The sequence below is a fragment of the Salmo trutta genome, chromosome 2 (assembly GCF_901001165.1).
Source record: "Salmo trutta chromosome 2, fSalTru1.1, whole genome shotgun sequence".
Taxonomy (NCBI): domain Eukaryota; kingdom Metazoa; phylum Chordata; class Actinopteri; order Salmoniformes; family Salmonidae; genus Salmo; species Salmo trutta.
The window spans coordinates 21236206-21261079 of NC_042958.1; the positions used below are offsets into that span (position 1 = coordinate 21236206).

The 24874-nt window shown below is 44.1% G+C and overlaps 1 protein-coding gene and 1 long non-coding RNA gene across 2 annotated transcripts in view; both read left to right on the forward strand.

The window, feature by feature from the left end:
* The first annotated feature begins 1975 nt into the window (after positions 1-1975).
* On the forward strand, positions 1976-3000 carry LOC115148233 (uncharacterized). Its single transcript, XR_003866611.1, has 2 exons — positions 1976-2011; positions 2241-3000. It is a non-coding gene; the product is annotated as an uncharacterized LOC115148233 (long non-coding RNA).
* A 14896-nt stretch (positions 3001-17896) lies between these two features.
* Positions 17897-24874, forward strand: part of LOC115153139 (transmembrane protein 56-B) — a 128010-nt gene continuing 121032 nt past the window's right edge. The window contains exon 1 of the mRNA XM_029698250.1: positions 17897-18330. The gene's annotated coding sequence lies outside the window, so the exon portion shown is untranslated. The remainder of the gene's footprint in view (positions 18331-24874) is intronic.

Below are 24874 nucleotides of genomic sequence, written 5' to 3' on the forward strand. Positions count from 1 at the left end.
TCCCCACTGCCCGTAAACAAACAATACATTGAATAAGTGATAGGAAGTATTAATCAATTAATAAGCACATTTGTTTTTGCACAAAAAATCTGTCAAAGTTCAGCAAAGTTAGGGTTGTCCTTTTTCACCCCTTACCATTCTAGCCATGAGAATATGCCTTGGAAAAAACCAAGCCCCAGGCAGACTAAATGGCCTGCTTGCCATCAAGTTGCTGTGAAGCAGCAATCAGAGGAGCTAATGGTCTTTTACTACTCAGGCACAAAACAAACATCCAAATGGAAGTTCAAAGCCCAGATCGGAAGCCCAGATCGGAACAGATGACTGTGTAGAAAAGGCTTTGGCACAGAGAGATTGAATTTGTACTAATTTCAGTGTTGATACTGTGTCCATATGGTTTCAAAATGTAGTCTTTATTTTAGTTGTTTCACTGTACAGTTTTAAACTTAGTAACCCAAGCTTTTACACCAGTTTGTTACAGCAGTTTAACCAAAAGATGCAAATTCTTTCACACAATTCAAGCATACCTATGTGTGGTAAAGACAGTATTTTTCCACGGGTTCTTTGCAGGTCCCCGCGTGTCGCCCCTGCCTGCTTAGGAATTTGAAGTCTTGGTTGGTTAGCGGAGATTAAATAGCAGTCGGAGGCACCATAGAGGTATGTGAAGGACACGGGTTGGGTTTGCGGCGGCCCACCTGTACAGGCGTGTTATGACATGCTGTCTGCTCGTCAGTGCTGCAGATTCCTGGCTGCTCCCCTCTAGAATAACAGATGAGTGATTGAGGAATCAGATAGGGAGTTGAGACTCCTGTAGACATGACAGTACAGTAGCCCTCATGGTGGCTAAAAATGAGTGATAGTGGATTGTAGGAGTCACAAAGTAGATCAGAAGCAGTCTAAACGACTGGACACACCATAATGAACGTCGGCTGTGCGTGGCCGTGCACAGTAGATCACCTGCTGGCTGTCGATGAATGGTGGTGATTCATCATGTGGAATCATCGGAAAATGGAAAGAAAATGAAGGCCCATGTTCTGTGGTAAGAGGCGATAGGACAGCCACCCGCTGCACACAGCAGATGTTTGATGTATGCACACAGCTAATGTTTGTGGTGTGTCTTGTCCTGAAAGAATACTGTAATCAACTGTCCCCCCCCCCAGGAATGAGTATATTCCCAATAAGTATGAGGTAACCGTTGCTGTATTAGTATGACATGATGCAGTCACCAGGAGGCTTTAGCTAACATTCGGAATTCAAACTCTTAGTGTTTGTTTCCTGTCTGTGTGATATACTGTCCTAGACCCTTGAATTCTGGGAATCCGTCTAAATTCTGTTCCCAGGGATCTTTGTGGTTCTAGATTATTCCCACTTCATTTCATACAGATGCAGTCAGCCTGGGAGAGGAGAACAGTATCAGTCTGATAAACAACTCCCCCAAAGCATTTCATTGGAATAGGCCTCAATCAATGCCGGGTAATCCTTCAGCATCAATTAGACAATCCAACTCTCTACTAAAGTACATGCATTATGTAAAAACCCATGAAAAATCATATTCCCACATTCTGCTACATTCATCACAAGTCTGGCCAAAAATAAGAAGTGAGAGATTAGATTATACTATAGATTAACTTTGACCCTACTGACTCATGAACAACACTGTTTGTGGTATAGCAGCTACTGTAACAGTCATTTCATTCTACAATCTTAGAAGAAAGGGTTCCAAAAGAGTTCTTCGGCTGTCCCCATTGGAGAACCCTTTTCGGTTATAGCTAGAACACTTTTTGGTTCCATGTAGAACCCTCTGTGGAAAGAGTTTTGCATGAAAGCCAAAAGGATTCTACCTGGAACCAAAAAGGGTTCTTCAAAGGGTTCTCCTGTGTGGACAGCTGAAGAACCGTTTTAGGTTCTAGATAAAATCTCATGACTAAGAAGACACTTCTGATTCCACTGACTCTCTCCATCTGTCTCCCCTGTACAGCGGCAGGATATTCCATTTCCAGACTGGGGCTTTCTGGTCAGTATGATGTTTCTGGCCAATCTAACTCACTATGAAGTCATGATGTGCATGCTATGGGAAAGAAGTGGATTTAATTTCATACTGTGGATCATGACTAAGAAGAACCTTCCGATTCCGATTTTGTCTCTCTCCTACAGTGGTAAAATAGGAAACCTATTTTACCACTGACTGAGGTTCTTAGCCATTCTATCTCACTATAAAGTCATACTGTGTATTTTACCTAAAGGGAGTACGCGAGTGGAGAGCAGATGGATGCACCACATCTGCCAGGTGGCCTGCTGCCCAGATACTACAAGACCAAGGGTACTGATGGTACTTTAACTGGCCAAAGTACTTTCAGCTTCTGCACAGATATCATCTCACAAATAACTGTGATGGCGAGCAGGAAAATACTGAGTGCATTTTTAATGGAAAGCTGATCCCTTTAGTCTGTCTAGTGTATGTTTATTGACCTTTTTAAGTTAAATATCTTAGCTGAATAATTGCAAGAACATGATATGATTCCAATGGGGGCTTACTGTATGAACATAAATGGTCAGACAGCAGTAGTAGGCCTACCGTAAATGAGTAAATGGTTCTTTTATAAGCTAATATACAAGTTACAGTCTACTTATTCTCTGCCCCACTGTAAAATCAACCACTCCTAACCAAACATAAGTGATTCATACAGTGGCTAGCATTAGAAAAACACCTATTTTACAGATGGATAAACATTTCTGGAACAGCAAAGGAGTTTTTCTCCCAAAAAAAGAACATATGTGGTTTGCTAATAGACCAAAAGTTGTTCACAGTTTGGCTGAAAATATATGAAGCAAGCTGTCTGAGTCTTGCTGTTACCTTCTCTGCCTTCTCCTTTCAGACTTTACATCATCCAACTGGAGTGCAAATATTTGCAAATGGCTTACATGTCTTTCCCTAAGGACCTACATCATTTGAGTGTAATTTATGTCTTTAACAGGAAAAATAAACATTAGAGTTTGTATTTACTTATTCCCTGCCATGCACTTGGATTATCCGGGAAATAATGGACGCGGGAACACGAGATGTGGAATGCTGTTTGGTCTAAATGCAGACAAAATGGTACGTTTTTTTATGCAATCTTGTGGCTGTCCAGACAATGACATCTGATATCTTGATGTAGCTTACTAGATTACTACAGGATATGAAGAACATGATTTCAAATTGAGAAATTGTTTCAACAACTGAATGGCCAAATGAGTAATTTCAGAGGTGACAAATGCAGATATGGAAGAAAAACGATGCGAACAATATACTGCTATTAAGCTTTCATCTGACAACAACACATGGAAACTGTGCATCATCTCAACTTTTAGAAAATTGTTCCAGAGCAAAACTAGTGTTGTGATAAAAAGCATGCCACCACCAGAACGATGAATAATGTCAAACAAGAGTCAATGGGTGTGGGGAAACATGCACTCCTACTCTACAGTCTCAACGATCATATTCACCGATTGGGAATTCACACAGACAGCCACGCCCCTGCTTAAGCTTAATGTTTCTAGCTCCAACAGTGCAGTAATAATATATAGTGATATATAGTGATATATATATAGTGATCCAAAAAGTTATAAGAAAGAAATGAAGAAATATCAGAACGATCAATGTCGAAGTCTGGAAAATATATTTATACAAAAGTATGTGGACACCCTTTCAAATTAATGGATTCGGCTATTTCAGCCACACCCGTTGCTGACAGGTGTATAAAGTCGAGCACACAGCCATGCAATCTCCATAGACAAACATTGGCAGTAGAATGGCCGATACTGAATAGCTCAGTGATTTTCAACGTGGCACCGTCATAGGATCCACCTTTCCAACAAGTCAGTTCGTCAAATTTCTGCCCTGCTAGAGATATCCCGGTCAACTGTAAGTGCTGTTATTTGGAAACATCTAGGAGCTACAACGGCTCCGCCTCGAAGTGGTAGGCCACACAAGCTCACAAAACGAGAAGCGCGTAGCGCATAAAAATCTTCTGTCCTCTGTTGCAGCACTCACTACCGAGTTCCAAACTGCCTCTGTAAGCAACTTCTGCACAAGAACTGTTCATTGGGAGCTTCATGAAATGGGTTTCTATGGCCGAGCATCCTCACACAAGCCTAAAATGACCATGCGCAATGCCAAGCGCCGGCTGGAGTGGTTTAAAGCTCGCCGCCATTGGACTCTGGAGCAGTGGAAACGCGTTCTCTGGAGTGTTGAATCACGCTTCACCATCTGGCAGTCCGACGGACATATCTGGGTTTGGCGGATGCCAGGAGAACGTTACCTGACCGAATGCATAGTGCCAACTGTACGGTTTGGTGGAGGAGGAGTAATGGTCTGGTGCGTTTTTCATGGTTCGGGCTAGGCCCTTAGTTTCATTGAAGGGAAATCTTAACTCTACAGCATACAATGACATTGTAGACGATTCTGTGCTTCCAACTTTATGGCAACAGTTTGGTAAAGACTATTTCCTGTTTCAGCATGACAATGCCCCCATGCACAAAGCGAGAGCCATACAGAAATGGTTTGTCAAGATCGGTGTGGAAGAACTTGACTGGCCTGCACAAAGCCCTGACCTCAACCCCATCGAACACCTTTGGGATGAATTGGAACGCCAACAGCAAGCCAGGCCTAATCGCCCAAAATCAGTGTCCGACCTCACTAATGCTCTTGTGGCTGAATGGAAGCAAGTCCCGGCAGCAATGTTCCAACATCTTTTATAATAGCAATGTTATGTTAATACCCATGATTCTGGAATGAGATGTCAACGAGCAGGTGTCCACATACTTTTGGTCATGTAGTATATATACAGTGCCTTGCAAAAGTATTCACACCCTTGGCATTATTTACTATTTTGTTGCATTACAACATGTAATTTTTATGGATTTTTATTTCGATTTCATATAATGGACATATACAAAATATTCCAAATTGGTGAAGTAAAATTTTAAATGGAAAAGTGTGTAACGTTTGTCGTCGGGAGACGAGGAAGCGGACCAAAACGCAGCTGGGAGCGAATACATGTTTATTTAACACACTAGAATTAAACATGTATTCGCTCCCAGCTGCGTTTTGGTCCGCTTCCTCGTCTCCCGACGACAATCGTTACAGAACAACCCACCGAACCAGGACCAAGCAGCGGGAGGAAAAGGAGCGCGAGAGATGGGCTCGCGAGGGAAAGGAGTTCTGGACCTGGGAGGAGATCATGTCGGGGAAAGGACCCTGGCGGACGGACTCCCAGGTCGAGGAGGAAAAGCCAGCCGGTAGACGGAGTCGCAGGCGGCGGTCGAGGAGGCCCGGAAAACAGCCCCAAGAAAATTTTGGGGGGGGGCTAATGGGGTGGTCCGGAAGGGCAGAGGAAGAGCCCAGACCACTGCTCTCGTGGGGGATGACGGCGGAGGAAGAGAAGGAGATGAGGCGTTTGATTGAGGACCTGCAGAGGGAAGATCTGGAGGAGGAGCCATGGTATGCTGAGTTGCGCGCTGTGTCGCCAGTGCGCCCGCACAGCCCGGTGCGTCCGGTGGACATGCCCAGCACATGCCGTGCTAGGATGGGCATCCAGCCAGGACGAGTGGCTAAACCGGCTCCACGCTTCAGGTCACCAGTGCGTGTTCACAGTCCTGTCTGGCCCGTTCCTGTTCCCCGCACCAAGCCCACGGTGCGTGTCCCCAGTCCTGTCCGGCCCGTCCCTGCTCCCCGCACCAAGCCATGGTATGCAGAGTTGCGCGCTGTGTCGCCAGTGCGCCCGCACAGCCCAGTGCGTCCGGTGGACATGCCCAGCACATGCCGTGCTAGGATGGGCATCCAGCCAGGACGAGTGGCTAAACCGGCTCCACGCTTCAGGTCACCAGTACGTGTTCACAGTCCTGTCTGGCCCGTCCCTGCTCCCCGCACCAGGTTAGTGGTGCGTGTCCCCAGTCCTGTCCGGCCCGTCCCTGCTCCCCGCACCAGGTTAGTGGTGCGTGTCCCCAGTCCTGTCCGGCCCGTCCCTGCTCCCCGCACCAGGTTAGTGGTGCGTGTCCCCAGTCCTGTCTGGCCCGTCCCTGCTCCCCGCACCAAGTCAGTGGTGCGTGTCCCCAGTCCGGTCCGGCCCGTCCCTGCTCCCCGCACCAAGTCAGTGGTGCGTGTCCCCAGTCCTGTCCGGCCCGTCCCTGCTCCCCGCACCAGGTTAGTGGTGCGTGTCCCCAGTCCTGTCCGGCCCGTCCCTGCTCCCCGCACCAGGTTAGTGGTGCGTGTCCCCAGTCCGGCCCGGCCCGTCCCTGCTCCCCGCACCAGGTTAGTGGTGCGTGTCCCCAGTCCTGTCCGGCCCGTCCCTGCTCCCCGCACCAGGTTAGTGGTGCGTGTCCCCAGTCCTGTCCGGCCCATCCCTGTTCCCCGCACCAAGCCCACGGTGCGTGTCCACAGTCCTGTCCGGCCCGTCCCTGTTCCCCGCACCAAGCCCACGGTGCGTGTCCACAGTCCTGTCCGGCCCGTCCCTGTTCCCCGCACCAAGCCCACGGTGCGTGTCCACAGTCCTGTCCGGCCCGTTCCTGTTCCCCGCACCAAGCCCACGGTGCGTGTCCACAGTCCGGCACGGCCCGTGTCTGGTCCACCGGTGCCCAATCATGTTCCGGTCGACGGCTCCGCTCCGGAGCCTGAGCATGCCGCTCCACAGTGGTCCAGTCCGGGCCAGAGGGGTAGGGCTAGGGTGGAGGCAGGGGGAGAAACACGGCCGGGGCCAGAGCCTCCACCGAGGGTGAGGCGCCCACCCGGGTCCCCCCCCTAATAGACTTTAGTTTGGTGCGCCGGGAGTACGCACCGTTGGAGGGGGGGTACTGTTACGCCCTGACCAGGTGAACTCTGCTATTTTGGTCAGGGTGTGGCATTTCTATGCTTTATTTTCTATGTTTTGGTTATAGCCTTTCTTTGTGTTTTATTTCTATGTTGGGCTCGGGGGTGATTTCCCAATCAGACAGCTGTCACTTGTGAAGTCTGATTGGGAATCACATTTAAGTATCTTTTCCCCCACGATGTTTGTGGGTTGTTGCCTCTGTTATTTGAGCACATAACGTATTGGCAGTTTTTCCTTGATTTTGTGTACATGTTTAATTCTAGTGTGTTAAATAAACATGTATTCGCTCCCAGCTGCGTTTTGGTCCGCTTCCTCGTCTCCCGACGACAAACGTTACAAAGTGATGCGTTGTGATGTATTCACCCCCTTTGCTATGAAGCCCCTAAATAAGATCTGGTGCAACCAATTACCATCAGAAGTCACAAAATTAATTAAATAAAGTCCACCTGTGTGCAATCTAAGTGTCACATGATCTGTCACATGATCTCAGTATAAATACACCTGTTCTGAAAGGCCCAAGACTCTGCCACACCACTAAGCAAGGGGCACCACTAAGTAAGTGGCACAATGAAGACCAAAGAGCTCTCCAAACAGGTCAGGGAAAAAGTTGTGGAGAAGTACAGATCAGGGTTGGGCTATAAGAAAATATTCGAAACTTTGAACATCCCACTGAGCATCATTAAATCCATTATTAAAAAATGGAAAGAATATGGCACCACAACAAACCTGCCAAGAGAGGGCCGCCCACCAAAACACACGGACGAGGCAAGGAGGGCATTAATCAAAGAGGCAACAAAGAGACCAAAGATAACCCTGAAGGAGCTGCAAAGCTCCACAGCGGAGATTGGAGTATCTGTCCATAGGACAACTTTAAGCTGTACACTCCACAGAGCTGGGCTTTACGGAAGAGTGGCCAGAAAAAAGTCATAGCTTAAAGAAAAAATAAGCAAACACGTTTGGTGTTTGCCAACTGGCATGTGGGAGACTCCCCAAACATATGGAAGAAGGTACTCTGGTCAGATGAGACTAAAATGTAGCTTTTTGGTCATCAAGGAAAACGTTATGTCTAGCACAAACCCAACACCTCTCATCACCTCAAGAACATCATCCCCACAATGAAGCATGGCAGCATCATGCTGTGGGGATGTTTTTCATCGGCAAGGACAGGGAAACTGGTCAGAATTGAGGGAATGGTGGATGGTGCTAAATACAGGGAAATTCTTGAGGGAAATCCGTTTCAGTCTTCCAGAGATTTGAGACTGGGACAGAGGTTCACCTTCCAGCAGGACAATGACCCCACTCGAGTGGTTTAAGGGAAAACATTGAAATGTCTTGGAATGGCCTAGTCAAAGCCCAGACCTCATTCCAATTGAGAATCTGTGGTATGACTTAAAGATTGCTGTACACCAGCAAGAACCCATCCAACTTGAAGGAGCTGGGGCAGTTTTGCCTTGAAGAATGGACATAAATCCCAGTGGCTAGATGTGCCAAGCTTATAGAGACATATCCCAAGTGACTTGCAGCTGTAATTGCTGCAAAAGGTGGCTCTACAAAGTATTGACTTTGGGGGGGGGTGAATAGTTACGCACGCTCAAGTTTTCTGTTTTTTTGTCTTAATTCTTGTTTAATTCTAATTCTTATATTGCATCTTCAAAGTGGTAGGCGTGTTGTACAAACCCCTAAAAAAATATGTTTTAATTCCAGGTTGTAAGGCAACAAAATAGGAAAAATGCAATGGGGGGTGAATACTTTGCAAGGCACTGTATACAGTGCCAGTCAAAAGTTTGGACACACCTACTCATTCAAGGGTTTTTCTTTATTTTTACTATTTTCTACATTGTAGAATAATAGTGAAGACATCAAAATCATGAAATAACACATATGTAATCATGTAGTAACCAAAAGTGTTGAACAAATCAAAATATATTTTATATTTGAATTTCTTCAAAGTAGCCACCCTTTGCCTTGATGACAGCTTTGCATATGCTTGGCATTCTCTCAACCAGCTACATGAGGTAGTCACCTGGAATGCCTTTCAATTAACAGGTGTGCCTTGTTAAAAGTTAATTTGTGGAATTTCTTTCTTTCTTAATGCGTTTGAGCCAATCAGTTGTGTTGTGACAAGTTAGGGGTGGTATACAGAAGATAGCTGTATTTGGTGAAAGACCAAGTCCATATTATGGCAAGAACAACTCAGATAAGCAAAGAGCAACGACAATCCATCATTACTTTAAGACATGAAGGTCAGTCAATGCGGAAAATGTCAAGAACTTTGAAAGTTTCTTCAAGCGCTATGATGAAACTAGCTCTCCTGAGGATCACCACAGGAAAGGAAGACCCAGAGTTTCCTCTGCTGCAGAGGATACGTTCATTAGAGTTACCAGCCTCAGAAATTGCAGCCCAAATAAATGCTTCACAGAGTTCAAGTAACAGACACATCTCAACATCAACTATTTAGAAGAGACTGCATGAATCAGGCCTTCATGGTTGAATTGCTGCAAAGAAACCACTACTAAAGGACACCAATAATAATAAGAAACTTGCTTGGGCCAAGAAACATGACCAATGTGTCACATGGGATAACGCTGAAGAGACGAAGCAGGTACGGGGTGTAAAACATTTAATAAAGAACAGACGTGGAACGAGACAGGAAAAGCTGGCTAGGCATCCCCGGTTCCATCGGTGGCGACCCAGAGCCAATGCCACCATACCAACCAGAATGCCAGTACTCCCCGATGCTTCGTGTGATGGCTTCTGCATTCTGTCAAATGGGATGACCCTGGAGAGACGAAGCATTTACATTACATTTAAGTCATTTAGCAGACGCTCTTATCCAGAGCGACTAACAAATTGGTGCATTCACCTTAAGATATCCAGCAGCAGGTACGGAAAAAAAAAGAAAAAAAAAAGAAGCAGGTACGGAGAGTAAAACATTCAATAAAGAACAGACATGGAACGAGACAGGAACAGCGTCAGCAAACTAATAACACAAACAAAAGACAATCAATGCAGAAGTGGGAAACAGAGCTGGTGAACTGACAAATATAGGGAAGGTAATAACAGGTGATGAGTGAGTCCAGGTGAGTCCAATATTGCTGATGCGCCTGTCGAGGGAAGGCAGGTGTGCGTAATGGATGATAGGAGTGCGTGATGCAGGGCAGCCTGGCGCCCTCAAGCGCCGGGGGTGGGGGGGTGGTAGCAGACGTGAAAAAATTGACATTAGATTGGTGGAAATCTGTCCTTTGGTCTGATGAGTCTAAATTTGAGATTTTTTGTTCCAACCACTGTGTCTTCTTGAGACGCAGACTAGGTGAACGGATTATTTCCGCATGTGTGGTTCCCACCATGAAGCATGGAGGAGGAGGTGTGTGATATATATTATAATGGTGTGTACAGACAGTATGAACAGTATATAAATAGAAAAGGTGTGTACAGAGGTGGTAATAAAGGATATACTCTAGGCTTGCTGCACTTACTGTACAATCTGATCAGGCTTAGGAGTTTCCCCAACCACGGTACGTGTGTGTGGGTGTTTGTGAACAGTAATGTTGTGTAAAAGAAACACACTCCGTAAGGGATGTCTGATTGTCCTTAGCTGATCCTCTACTGCATTGTGACAAGACCACAGTCACACAGTAAATTATTCTGAATGCGTCTGTGGTTCACAACAGCATGTTTTACATCACATGGACTCATAGACCGGGGGACGAAAACAACCACAAATCATGTTCTCCTACCACAAGAGCACAATACTCCGGGAAGTAGGATGTTTAGTTAACTGTCCATAGACGCAAAGTAAGGACACAATGGTTTTAACTTAAGATACTAGGCTGATTGAAAGATTTTATAACAGTAGCATATTTGAGCCCGAAAGGCATTAACACAATCAACAGCATTAATTTGGTACAGTAACTACATTTTTAGAAAGAGATTCATCGATTTCTTTCAACATCATCTTTGCTAGATGAGTTTTAGTACAGTTCTATTGCTCAGGTTTAATGGTTTAGGGATTATGCAGGATGGCTGTGGTTCTGAGTCATAAACACCATGTAAAGTGTGTCAATTAACTGAACAGGACAGACTACCGTATGATATTATTCAGTTCTGCACAGACTGTCTGCTCTTTATGACATCTAAAACATGATAAAACCAGTTATCTAACCACAAGCATGTGAGATATTTCATTAAAAAACGCCCACTTTTCAAACAGTCACCCCAACCGACCTACTCTTATTTTCTTTCTCTTTCGAGATATGATACCCTCTGGTTTTAAAAAGAAAAGGAGAGAAATGTAGAAATTACAACACTGAAAGCAAATGTAGATAAAACTGTAGCAAGATTATCCAACCAGGCTTATATGAGGAGATACTGTCTGTCTCACACACAGCCCCAAGGAAACTTTTCACAATTCCTCAGAGCTAAGGACGCCCACTCTGTAGATGCATCCCTTTGCTCATCTGGGAAATCAAAAATGCTCCATAGTTGGTTAGCTAAATGAAGCACAGCATTATTATCTATAGCTCTCTTAGGAAGACAAGAGGTTGAGAGTTCTGCAACCAGCTGTGAGGTGCCTCACTTAGCTGAAGGGAAAAGATATATAATCTTCTAGATATAAATGAGGAATCTAAGGGGCGGTTTCCCAGACACAAATCAAGCCTCCTCCCGACTAAAAGGCGCTTTCAATTGAGAATCTCTATTGAGAATGCTTTTTAATCCAGGACTAGGCTTAATCTGTGTCTGGGAAACCAGCCTTAAATGTTCCCTAAATTGATATTCTTGTTACTAATATCACCAGATGTCTAAACAACTATGATGGAAATGCATACACAAGCTTAGTTGAGATGTCATAGATCCATGAACAACTCCATAAAACACTGTGTCATTATAAACATAGTATGGTCTTTCATTGAGACTGACAGAAATGTTTTTATACACTCAGAGCATGACTAGTGGTATTTTCTTTCTTTATACTGACAGTGGCAAGGCAAGGTGAATTGAGTAAATAATTTATTAACTGAAATAGTTTTCATTACTGTTCATATTTACCATACACTACACAGAATTACTGACAAGCCTCCTGGAAATTGACAAGCCTCCTGGAATTGCCCATTTAGATGGAAATCAACTGAGGATGTGAGCTGATTCTATGGCCACTCCTATCTGTCATATCTTTAATCTGAGTCTAGAGGAAGGTTTGTCCTCAGGCCTGGAGGGAAGCCAAAGTCATTCCTCTACCCAAGAGTGGTAAAGCGGCCTTCACTGGTTCTAACAGCAGACCGATCAGCTTGTTGCCAGTTCACAGCAAACTGTTGGAAAAATTGTGTTTGACCAAATACATTGCTATTTCTCTGCAAACAAATTGACAACAGTCTATCAGCAAACAGTCTTTCCTCATAAAGGGCACTCAACATGTACTGCACTGACACAAATTACTGATGATTGGTTGAAAGAAATTGATAATACAAAGATTGTGGGAGCTGTACTGTTAGATTTCAGTGCAGCCTTTGATATTACTGACCATAATCTGTTGTTGAGAAAACATATGTTTTATAGCTTTTCAACCTTTGCCATATCATGGATTCAGAGCTACTGTGTCTATCTAATAGAACTCAGAGGGTCTTCTTCAATGGAAAGCTCTCTAATGTCAAACATGTCGGGTGTGGTGTATCGCAGGGCAGCTTTCCAGGCCCTCCACTCTTTTCTATTTTTACTGATGATCTGCCACTGGCATTAAACAAAGCCTGTGTGTCCATGTATGCTGATGATTCAACCATATACATGTACCATAGCTAATGAAGTCACTGAAACCCTTAATAATGAGTTACATTCTGTTTTGGAATGGGTAGCCAGTAATAACCTGGTTCTGAACATCTTTAAAACTAGAAGCATTGCATTTGGTACAAATCCTTCCACAAGCTCCAGACCTCAGCGTAACCTGGTAATGAATGGTGGCTGTTGAACAAGTTGAGGAGAATAAATTACTTGGTGTTGCCTTAGATTGTAAACGGTCATGGTCAAACATATAGATTCAATGGTTGTAAAGATGGGGATAGATGGGGTTGTATAGATGGGGATAGATAGGGTTGTATAGATGGGGATAGATAAGGTTGTATAGATGGGGATAGATAAGGTTGTATAGATGGGGATAGATGGGGTTGTATAGATGGGGATAGATGGGGTTGTATAGATGGGGATAGATGGGGTTGTATAGATGGGGATAGATGGGGTTGTATAGATGGGGATAGATGGGGTTGTATAGATGGGGATAGATGGGTTTGTATAGATGGGGATAGATGGGGTTGTATAGATGGGGATAGATGGGGTTGTATAGATGGGGATAGATGGGGTTGTATAGATGAGGATAGATGGGGTTGTATAGATGGGGTTGTATAGATGGGGATAGATGGGGATAGATGGGGTTGTATAGATGGGGATAGATGGGGTTGTATAGATGGGGATAGATGGGGTTGTATAGATGGGGATAGATGGGGTTGTATAGATGAGGATAGATGGGGTTGTATAGATGGGGATAGATGGGGTTGTATAGATGGGGATAGATAGGGTTGTATAGATGGGGATAGATGGGGTTGTATAGATGGGGATAGATGGGGTTGTATAGATGGGGATAGATGGGGTTGTATAGATTGTGATAGATAGCGTTGTATAGATGGGGATAGATGGGGTTGTATAGATGGGGTTGTATAGATGGGGATAAATGGGGTTGTATAGATGGGGTTGTATAGATGGGGTTGTATAGATGAGGATAGATGGGGTTGAATAGATGGGGATAAATGGGGTTGTATAGATGGGGTTGTATAGATGGGGATAGATGGGGTTGTATAGATGGGGATAGATAGGGTTGTATAGATGGGGATAGATGGGGTTGTATAGATGGGGATAGGTGGGGTTGTATAGATGGGGATAGGTGGGGTTGTATAGATGGGGATAGATGGGGTTGTATAGATGGGGATAGATGGGGTTGTATAGATGGGGTTGTATAGATGGGGATAGATGGGGTTGTATAGATGGGGATAGATGGGGTTGTATAGATGGGGATAGATGGGGTTGTATAGATGAGGATAGATGGGGTTGTATAGATGGGGATAAATGGGGTTGTATAGATGGGGTTGTATAGATGGGGATAGATGGGGTTGTATAGATGGGGATAGATAGGGTTGTATAGATGGGGATAGATGGGGTTGTATAGATGGGGATAGGTGGGGTTGTATAGATGGGGATAGGTGGGGTTGTATAGATGGGGATAGATGGGGTTGTATAGATGGGGATAGATGGGGTTGTATAGATGAGGATAGATGGGGTTGTATAGATGGGGAGAGCTCTGCTCTGCTATTTTGACACCACACTGCAGTGTGCAGACTCTATTTTTGTCTTATCTTGATTATTGCCCAGTTATGTGGTCAAGTGCTGCAAAGAAAGACCTAGTTAAGCTGCAGCTGGTCCAGAACAGAGCAGCACATCTTGCTCTTCATTGTAATCAGAGGGTTAATATAAATACTATAAATGCCAGTCTGTCTTTTTATAAGAAACATTAATTGTTGAATTATTTGTGTTGAAAATTCCAAATTGTTTGCAAAGTCAACTTACACACAGCTCTGACACACACACTTACCCCACCAGACATGACACCAGAGGTCTTTTCACAGTCCCCAAATACAGAACAATTTCAAGAAAGCGTACAGTATTATATAGAGACATTATTGCATGGAACTCACTTCCATCTCTTACTGCAAACCTGGTTTAAAAAAGCATATAAAGCAACACCTCACGGCACAATGCCTCTCCCTGTCATGTCCTGACCATAGAAAGCTTTTATTTTCTATGGTAGAGTAGGTCAGGGCGTGACAGGGGGTTTTGTCTAGTTATATTTTCTATGTTGGGTAGTTCTAGTTTCTGTATTTCTATGTTTTTTTTGAGGGGTATGATCTCCAATTAGAGGCAGCTGGTCATCATTGTCTCTAATTGGGGATCATATTTAGTAGTTGTTTTTTCCACCTGGGTTTGTGGGAGATTATTTTGAGTAAGTGTATGTTGCACCGCTTCGTCACAGTTTGTTGTTTTGGTCATTGGTTTATTTGTATGTCTTGCATAGTTTCATAGTTATAATAAAATGTGGAACGATACACACGCTGTGCTTTGGTCCCATTCTTCAGACGAACGTGACACTCCCCTATTTGACCTAGATAGTTTGTGAATGTATTGATATGTATGTATTGATATGTTGGCTATGTATGCAGTTTTTAAATGTATGTCCTTGTCTATGAATGTTCTGTATTATGTCATGTTTTATGTTTTGTGTGGACCCCGGGAAGAGTAGCTGTTGCTTTTGCAACAGCTAAGGGGATCCTAATAAAACACCAATACCTAACAACATTCCTTTACTCGGAGTATGGGTCAATAGTACCATCCACCACTCTCTGGAGCCAAGTTATCCCCCGTTATTCTTAGTATACTAACCAGTGACTGTGGTTAGTAAACCTTCTGTTAACCCTGATGGCAATTACAAACAGATAAACAATACAAGGGGATACAATCACACCAACATACAGGCCCCTTCCTAAATTAGTCCCCTTTTACACTTCCTGTAATTCTAAAATTCTAAAACACACAGCTCTCATACCAGAGGGCGATTACTGTGTCTACAACTGTTGACCATTGGCTTAAATTTCTAACAATATGTTTAATAAAGGAGAGATCCGAGAATTAGTTTAAGAGGCAGAACACACAATCCATCTAGGTCTGCCTCTGAGATTTCTTCTCAACGCTACTTTGGAGGTTTGGAAAATAACCAGATAAGGAAATGGTCTCCAGACACTTAGATGATGGTCTTGACTTCCTCACAGTTTTCTCTCACATTTAACCTAAATAATTTACTGAAAGAAACTTAAGGAAGCTCATAGTGGGTGAATCCATGGACTATGGGTAAACATGCAAAGAACTGGTCAGCCAGTAACTATGAATGAACCAGCATATCACTAAACTTAGACCACAGATATACCACCATCAAGTAGTTCAGAGGTTATCATTATTACCTAGTTCTTACTTTGAGTAGACTTACAACTTGCTGAAAATCTTCAAATTCTAATCAAATTCAAACTTCCAATGAGTGAACGTCCTGTGTGGGTTTGGTGCATTGTGTGCTCATGCAACAGAACGACACATGATGTACAGTACAGTACAGGCTCATACCTCTGTCATCTATCATCAGCTCAAGTACTTGTGAAGAAGTTACTGGTCTCGTCCCAAATGGCACCCTATTCCATATATAGTGTACTACTTTTGACCAGGGCCTACATAGGGAATAGAGAGCCATCTGAATAGAGAGCCATCTACAATGTCTTTATCAGCTGAGAAGGGTCTGGTTTGGAGGGGATCCAGATTCTCTATAGTGTTGCTTGGCTTTGGCCCTGCTCTGCATGCATTCCACAACTACTCTGCCCAGCAGAGTTAGAGAGATTGGCACAAATTAAAACAAGGATCTACCAACTTCATCAAGAACAGGATTGACCAGTTTAACAGGGCTTTACACAAACATTCCGGGAAGTTGGCAAGCTGTTTTAATTAGATGGTTGTTGTTATACCAAATGGCTGTACTTCATGCTTGGTTTTAAAGAGACGGCACAGAAACCAAAGGCAGTCAGACGGAGTCAGTATAAACCATTTGCAAAAAGAATCAGACTGACTACTGAGGTTGGGCACTGTAAAAAAACTAACATTTTATTTAGTCTCGATCACCGTCTTTCTTGGCTGTTTTCTTAGTGTTTTCTTGAACTTTGGTCATGACTTTGACCCTCTTGTTCTCATTTCATTAAGACTCAGAGACTTCCGGCAGTAAGGTTTTTACAGTAAAACCTTGACATATAAACTGTGCCTCCTCTGTCTGACTTTGATATGCTGTATTGTCATATCCATATTTTTTTGTATTTATTAGGATCTCCATTAGCTGCTGCCAAAAGCTGCACACTCGATCCATGATATGGCAGGAGATGTAAAGCCATAACACATACGTTTTTTCAGCAGCAGACTATGTTTGATAATGTAAAAAACTGCACTGAAGTCTTACATAAGTTCCCACAATTTCTTTCACCCAATCATCTGTAATTTGTGTTAATGCCGTACACGTTGAGTGCCCTTCCCTATAAGCATGCTGAAAGTCAGTTGTTAATTTGTTTACTGTGAAATTCCATTGCATTTGTTCAAATACCATTTTTTCCAAAATTTTACTAAGGGTCGGTAGCAGGCTGATTGGTTGGCTGTTTGAACTAGTAAAGGGTGCTTTGCTATTCATGGGAAATTGTATGACTTTTTCTTCCCTCCTGGCCTGAGGGCATGCACACATTCCTGCAGGCTTAGTTTTAAGAGATGGCAAATAGGAGTGGCAACATAGTCCGCTACCATCCCCAATGGTTTTCCATCCAAATTGTTGTGCCAGATGGTTTGTCATTATTGATAGACCACAATAATTGTTTCACCTCTTCCAAACTCACTTTACGGAATTCAAAGTTACAATGCTTGTCTTTCATAATTTAGTCAGTTATGTATGGATATGAAGGTTCAGCGTTTGTTGTTGTCATGTCCTGCCTAAGTTTACTAATCTTGGCAATGAAAAAGTAATTCAATAAGTTGGCAATATCAGTGGGTTTTGTGATGAATTTTACTTGCCTAGTTAAAAAAATAAATTAAAATAATTATGAGCCATCGGATTCAATGAAGAATGTGAATGAGTTTGCCTTTTTGCCCAAAATGTCATTTATGGTGCTGTGTGCTATATCTTGTGTGTCTAAAACCATATGAGCTCATACTCCATTATCTCTATGTTGATACTCAGTGTCTCTGACTGGAACACTCTGTGTTGAGAGGCCCCTACTTACCGCTCACCGTCACTGCAGTGTGGCCTCCTTTCATGGATATGTGAATCTCTGCTGGAGTTGAGAGTCCCCTCCTTACATCGATGACTCACCCAGAAAACAATGCCCCCTCCCAGCGTCCCACGCTTGGCTGAGGTGGGTGTGTCGGACTGCTGTCACTGAATGCAGGACGGATAAGCTTCCTTCCCGTTGGGACAGGTCTGCCTTACCGTACATTTTATGATTTGTAAATATTTAGTACATTTGTCTCCCTGTATTGTAACATGGACACAATTGTTTAAGGTAACATCATGACAGATACTCACCATTGCACTAGATCACTTATATTGTCATGGGCATGGTATTGTCCAAGTATAGGCCTATTCTAGAAGATTAGACTGCACTCAATCAGTGACGGATTAAATAATCAATTGGATCAGCTAGAAAACAGATTGAGACAAAATAATATGAGAATATTGTCGAGGGAAAACGAGGGAAAAGGGGACCTTTCCAGCTATGTGATCAAGCTGATATCGGAGGAGCTTGGCGTGGATGTGTCGACGGAGGATCTGGCGTGAAGCAGAAGAACGCTAAATACCCTCGCATTGTGAATCTTTAAGGTATGGAACTATCAGACCAAAGTCAACATTCTGAGGGCAAAGGAGGGAAGGGAGATCAAGACATTATAAAAGAGGAAATATAGCATGCAAGTCAAGAATTGTCAATAATTGTTCTATGGATGGGAGTGTGTGAGTGGGTGTATGTGTCTGTGTATATAACTGGGAGAGTGAATGTGGATGTGTGTGGGAAGGCAGGAGAGACTTCTTTGAGGTGTGCGTTAGGCCTCCACTCATCCCATTTCAGTCTCTCAGAGGACCCAAGCAGACCACCACTAGCCACTGTACTTGAATTGAATTTGTAAGGTAATACAAACCAACCACAGTATTTAAGTGGCAGTCTTTTTTCAAAAGTATTGTCATAAATGTTGAAGCCGTGTTGAATGGACCAAACTGCAGGCGGAATGTGGATACTCATCTTTTAATGTAAAGAATAATAAATTAAAGCAAAAACAATAAACACGAAACTCACGACAGGCTAACAGGCTTACTACAAACAAAAAAGACTAGCAGTGTTAGCACAACCAACCACAAACCCAAGTGACAAACATACTCCTAAATATATGACTCCCAATCAGGAACAACGATCCCCAGCTGTTCCTGATCAGGAGTCACAAGACTAACACAGAAACAGACATACTAGACAACACATACAGACTTCTGCCACGTCCTGACCAAAATACTACACCACTACTCCCTCTGCTGGTCAGGACGTGACAGTACCCCCCCCCCCTAAAGGTGCAGACCCCAGAACGCACCTTAAAGAAAACACAAAAATCCCCAATACCACAACAACAAAAATAATACCCCCTAAACAAAAAAGGGAGGGAAGGGAGGGTGGCTGCCGTCAACGACGGCATTGTGCTACACCCTCCCTCCCCAACCCACCTATCCTGGAGGTGGCTCTGGTTCCGGCCTCCTGCCCTCCAGGTTGTAGGCAGACTCATTGGGGTCCGGGTCGTAGACAGACTCAATTTGTTGTGGCTCGTGGGCAGGTTCCCTCATTTCCACGCTGTAGGCAGACTCATTTACAACAGTTAGTCACATTCAGTTCTGAGTTGTAGGCAGACTCACCCGGTTCCGGGTCGCAGGTAGACCCCTCTGGTTCCGGGTCGCAGGCAGACCCCTCTGGTTCCGGACTAGACACTGTTGCCGGATACTCTGGACTGCACACTGGTGCCGGATACTCTGGACTGCACACTGGTGCCGGATACTCTGGACTGCACACTGGTGCCGGATACTCTGGACTGCACACTGGTGCCGGATACTCTGGACTGCACACTGGTGCCGGGCTCGAGGCTGGGCCGACGCACTGGAAGCCTGGTGCGTGGGGCTGGTAGAGGTGGTACCAGGCTGAAGACACACACCCTAGGGCTAGTGCGAGGAGCGGGAACAGGCTGAATAGGACTAGGCTGACTCATGGGAAGCTTGGTCCGGGTTGCTGGTACTGCCATACTGGAGGTACTCACTTCCGGGATAGCACGAGAGGCGGGAACCAGAAAGACTGGGCCATGGAGGCGCACAGGTGGCCTTGACCGCACCGCCTGCACAACCCATCCTGGCTGGATGGAACTAGCAGCCCTGCACGAGCGGGGTGCTGGTACAGGGCGAACTGGGCTGTGCAGGGGCCTGATGGTTGCCGTGCATAGAGCGGGAGTAGGGTAGCCTGGTCCTAGGAGGCGTACCGGCGACCAGATGCACTGCGCAGGCATCCTCCTACCAGGCTGGATGCCCACTCTAGCACGGCATCTGCGAGGGGCTGGAATGGCGCGCACCGGACTGTGCGTGCGTATGGGTGAGATAGTGCGCACCTCAGCAAAACACGGAGCCCTCCACTCCATACGCTCCTCCACATAATCACGGGTAGCTGGCTTATGGCTCTTCCTTGGCCTAGCCAAACTACCCGTGTGCCCCCCCCGTAAAAATTCTTGGGGGTGCCTCTCCGGCTTCCTCACCAGTCGTGTACCCCGGTAGCGTTCCCGGTCCTCCCCAGCCTTTCTCCACGGGCCCTCTCCGGCCAGAATCTGGTCCCAAGTCCATTTCTCACGAGTGTCCATGTCGAAGTCTATTTCCTCAGAATAGTCCATATATTCAGCGTCCTGCTCCTTTTTCCGCTGCTTGGCCTTGTTGTGGTGGGTGGTTTTGTCATAAATGTTGAAGCCGTGTTGAATGGACCAAACTGCAGGCGGAATGTGGATACTCATCTTTTAATGTAAAGAATAATAAATTAAAGCAAAGTATACACAGAAAAACAATAACCACGAAACTCACGACAGGCTAACACGCTTACTACAAACAAAAAAGACTAGCAGTGTTAGCACAACCACCCACAAACCCAAGTGACAAACATACTCCTAAATATATGACTCCCAATCAGGAACAACGATCCCCAGCTGTTCCTGATCAGGAGTCACAAGACTAACACAGAAACAGACATACTAGACAACACATACAGACTTCTTCTGCCACGTCCTGACCAAAATACTACACCACTACTCCCTCTGCTGGTCAGGACGTGACAAGTATGTACATTGTATGTATCCACATAGCTTTTTGGTATATTAGGAGAGGAGATAAAAAGCCCTAAAAAGGCATAGCGCCTCAAGTACAAAGACGTACTTTGCTTTATGTTTTTTTTTGTGTTTTTTGTTAAACGCCTGCTCAGCCTACATCCTCACACGCTCTATACAGTTGAAGTCGGAAGTTTACATACACTTAGGTTGGAGTCAATTAAACTCGTTTTTCAACCACTCCACAAATGTCTTGTTAACAAACTATAGTTTTGGCAAGTTGGTTAGGACATCTACTTTGTGCATGACACAAGTAATTTTTCCAACAATTGTTTACAGACAGATTATTTCACTTATAATTCACTGTATCACAATTCCAGTGGGTCAGAAGTTTACATACACTAAGTTGACTGTGCCTTTAAACAGCTTGGAAAATTCCAGAAAATTATGTATTGGCTTTAGAATCTTCTGATAGGTTAATTGACATCATTTGAGTCAATTGGAGGTGTACCTGTGGATGTATTTCAAGGCCTACCTTCAAACTCAGTGCCTCTTTGCTTGACATCATGGGAAAATCAAAAGAAATCAGCCAAGACCTCAGAAAAAAATTGTAGACCTCCACAAGTCTGGTTCATCCTTGGGAGCAATTTCCAAATGCCTGAAGGTACTACGTTCATCTGTACAAACAACAGTACGCAAGTATGAATACCATGGGACCACGCAGCCGTCATACCTCTCAGGAAGGAGACGCGTTCTGTCTCCTAGAGATGAACGTACTTTGGTGTGAAAAGTGTAAAACTTTCCCAGAACAACAGCAAAGGACCCTGTGAAGATGCTGGAGGAAACAGCTACAAAAGTATCTATATCCACAGTAAAACGAGTCCTATATCGATATAACCTGAAAGGTCGCTCAGCAAGGAAGAAGTCACTGCTTCAAAACCACCATAAAAAAGCCAGACTACGGTTTGCAACTGCACATGGGGACAAAGATCATACTTTTTGGAGAAATATCCTCTGATCTAATGAAACAAAAATAGAACTGAAAATGATGTGGATATATTGAAGCAACATCTCAAGACATCAGTCAGGAAGTTAAAGCTTGGTTGCAAATGGGTCTTCCAAATGAACAATGACCCTAAGCATACTTCCAAAGTTGTGGCAAAATGACTTAAGGACAACAAAGTCAAGGTATTGGAGTGGCCATCACAAGGCCCTAACCTCAGTCCTATAGAAAATTTGTGGGCAGAACTGAAAAAGCGTGTGCAAGCAAGGAGGCCTACAAACCTGACTCAGTTACACCAGCTTTGTCAGGAGGAATGGGATAAAATTCACAAAATTCACCTAACTTATTGTGGCAAGCTTGTGGAAGGCTACCCGAAACGTTTGACCCAAGTTAAACAATTCAAGGCAATGCTACCGAAAGAAATAAAAGCTGAAATAAATCCTTCTCTCTACTATTATTCTGACATTTCACATTCTTAAAATAAAGTGGTGATCCTAACTGACCTAAGACAGGGAATTTTTACTCAAATTAAATGTCAGGAATTGTGAAAAACTGAGTTTAAATGTATTTGGCTAAGGTGTATGTTAACTTCCGACTTCAACTGTATATAGAATTTATAGAATTGCTATGTATTTATACTATGATCTTCCCATTCTGTGGAATGCCCACCGCCCTTATATGTCATGTCTACTAAAATGTTTAATTTGGTTTTTCAACGATAAACGGAACAGATAATGTTAACTAAAGACCAACAAAATGCGCCTTATCACATGGAATGTTTATGGGTTCCATGATGGGGGAAAAAAGCATATGGTTCTTTAACACATAAAGAGATTGTCAGCATATGTTTTTTGTTGTTGCTGTTGCAAGAGTTACATTTAAAAAAGGACAAACTGAACATTTAAAGAGGAGCTGGGTTGGAGAGGCCTTTGCTGCCACCTACTGTAGAAACAACAGAGATGTTGGCATCCTGATAAATAAGAATACAACGTTTTTATTTATATCCCAGCATATGGACCACGAAGGCAATTTTCTAATGTTGAATTGTACCTTACATGGTGAAAATACACATTGATTTCATTGTACATCCCACCAGGGGGGAAATCTGGTGTTTTTAGATATAATTCATTTTAGATAGAATTTACTGAACAAAAATATAAACGCAACATGCTACAATTTCAATGAATTACAGTTCATATAAGGCAATCAGTCAATAAACAAAATTCATTAGGTCCTAATCTATGGATTTTACATGACTGGGAAGGGTGCAGCCATGCGTGGGCCTAGGCCCACTGGTGAGCTAGGCCCAGCCATTCAGAATGAGTTTTTCCCAACAAAAGGGCTTTATTACAGACAAAAATTTTCCTCAGTTTCATCAGTTGTCCGGGTGGCTGGTCTCAGACGATGCCGCAGGTGAAGAAGCCGGATGTGGAGGTCCTGGGCTGGCATGGTTACACGTGGTCTGCAGTTGTGAGTCTGGTTGGACGTAGTGCCAAATTCTCTAAAATATTTCTGGCAACAGCTCTGGTGGACATTCCTGTTGTCAGCATGTCATGTGCACGCTCCCTCAAAAATGTAGACATCTGTGGCATTGTGTTGTGTGACAAAACTGCAAATTTGGCGCCCCGGAGAAGAAGGCAGACGTTTTACGTATACCCAAATGATTGTGTTTTTTGTTTGTTTATTTGCGTTGTTTGTAACTTATTTTTTTCCTTATTTTGTACATAATTTTGCCGCTACCATCTCTTATGACCGAAAGTAACTTCTGGACATCAGGACTGCGATTACTCACCACGGACTGGCAGAATCCTTTTTTTCTTTTAACAAGTCTGACGAGCCCGACGCGAACGATATACTGCTTTCTCGGGAACAGGCCCAGATCCTCGTGATTTGCATGAAGAGGAGGCGGAGAAAAAATGCCGGAGGGCAGGCTGCCTTCTGAGAATTCGTAGGCAATTGAATAAACCTCCACTTCCTTCCATTCTACTAGCAAACATGCAATCTTTGGAGAATAAAGTAGATGACCTATGTGGGAGATTAACTACCAATGGGACATTCAAAACTGTAATATCTTATGCTTCATGGAGTCGTGGCTGAATGACGACACTATCAACATACAGCTAGCTGGCTGGTTATACGCTGCACCGGCAGGATAGAACAGCGGCGTCTGTTTAGACAAGGGGCGGCCGACTGTGTATTTTTGTAAATAACTGCTGGTGCACGATATCTAAGGAAGTCTCGAGCTATTGTTCACCTGAGATAGAGTATCTCATGATAAGCTGTAGACCACACTAACTACCTAGAGAGTTTTCATCTGTATTTTTCGTAGCTGTTTACATACCACCACAGTCAGAGGCTGGCACTAAGACAGCATTGAATGAGCTTTATTCCGCCATAAGGAAACAAGAAAACACTCACCCAGAGGCGGCGCTCCTAGTAGCCGGGGACTTTAATGCAGGGAAACTTAATTCTGTTTTACCAAATTTCTATCAGCATGGTAAATGTGCAACAAGAGGTAAAAAAAACTCTGGACCGCCTTCACTCCACACACAGAGACGCAAACAAAGCTTTCCCTCGCCCTCCATTTGGCAAATCTGACCATAATTCTATCCTCCTGATTCCTGCTTACAAGCTCAAATTTAAGTAGGAAGCATCAGGGACTAGATTAATAAACAAGTGGTGAGGTGAAGCAGATGCTAAGCTACAGGACTGTTTTGCTAGCACAGACTGGAGTATGTTCCAGGATTCCTCCGATGGCATTGAGGAGTACACCACATCAGTCATTGGCTTCATCAATAAGTGCATTGATGACGTCGTCCCCACAGTGACTGTACGTACATACCCCAACCAGGCAACATCCTCACTGAGCTAAAGGCTAGAGCTGCCGCTTTCAAGGAGCGGGACTCTAACCTGGAAGCTTATAAGAAATCCAGCTATGCCCTGTGACGAACCATCAAACAGGCAAAGCATCAATACAGGACTAAGATCGAATCGTACTACGCTGGCTCTGATGCTCATCGGATGTAGCAGGGCT